Genomic DNA, 1,336 nt, shown 5'->3' on the forward strand with positions numbered 1-1,336 from the left:
CAAAAATGGACCTAGTTTCCATTTGATTTGGTTAGTTCAAAGGAGATGAAATATGCATTCCTAGAGATAGATTTCCCATTTATCTCAACCTGTTCACTTATTCAAATACCAACCCCTAACCCCTGGCTTCTCATTTTCAGTTCCATCTCATAGCCTCTACCTTGTATTGAGTTTTATTTTTATTGTCAGGAAGCAGAGAATGCTTAGAAAGTATTTCAGCTATAAATCTCTTACAATTTTAGGTTTTGTTTCATGAAAATTAAGCAAGCAACCTAAAATCACTGCATATTTTAATGAAACCAGTGGCATGAAAGAAAATCGCTAGACTTAAAAATCCTAAGAACTAAAACTACAGCAAACTTTAACATACAAATAGATAGCACCCTCAGAGGAATGAAAAAAACAAAAACAAAACAAAACACCACAAACTAAAAGTACTCATCTGCTTAAAAAAAGAAGCAAATGACTTAACATGAAAAAAATGGAAAGAAATAAAAAGAAACAGAATGTAACAGAAAAATCAAATAACAGAATGGATATGAAAATAGACTAAATAATGAGTGGAAAGAAATTTTCTGGATCTGGACTATAACAATTAAGATAACATTAATGAGCACAAAATTAGAGCTAGAGACATAGGGCATAGATTCTGGAGAATTCTAACTGTGTAGTTGAATCTCCAAAATCAGAGACTGGAATTGTGAGCAGAAGAAACCATCAAGGAAGAACATTTTCTTGAGTAGAAGCAGGATTTGAATCAACAGCCAAGAAATCTTTCACCAATTGCCTTATAGGAAAACTGAAAACAGGCTTACACGTGACTGTGGCCTGGTAATAAAAGAAAAAATAATTATGAGAAATAAAACAACTTATAAGAATGGGACTCAAACCTAGACTGAGCTTTTATTTCCAAGATGGCTTTTGGAGGTGTGTCTTTGAGGGTGTTTCTCTACTAGGTTAATATTTCAATCGGTAGACTGAGTAAAGCACTGCACACCTATTAGAATGGCCAAATTCCAGAGCACTGACAATGCCCTATGCTGGCAAGGATTTGAGACGATGGAAACTTTTAGGTTGCTTTCACTACTATAACTTTTAAGGTCACAGATCTATTCTTAACATGATGAAAGGTATGTATTTTCACTTAAATGTCTGTAAAATACTAAATATTCAAAGCAAAAAGTAACATTGAGGCAGGCAACTCCAAGTTAGATATTACTGTATTATAAGATCTCCAAAAGAGAACAATAGCACACCTCTGATTAAATGACTTTTCCTTAAGTGCTTAAAATATTGGATAGTATATCTTTATTTTCTTAAATAATGTATTCACAAA

This window comes from Hipposideros armiger, unplaced genomic scaffold, assembly GCF_001890085.2.
Source record: "Hipposideros armiger isolate ML-2016 unplaced genomic scaffold, ASM189008v1 scaffold_151, whole genome shotgun sequence".
Taxonomy (NCBI): Eukaryota; Metazoa; Chordata; class Mammalia; order Chiroptera; family Hipposideridae; genus Hipposideros; species Hipposideros armiger.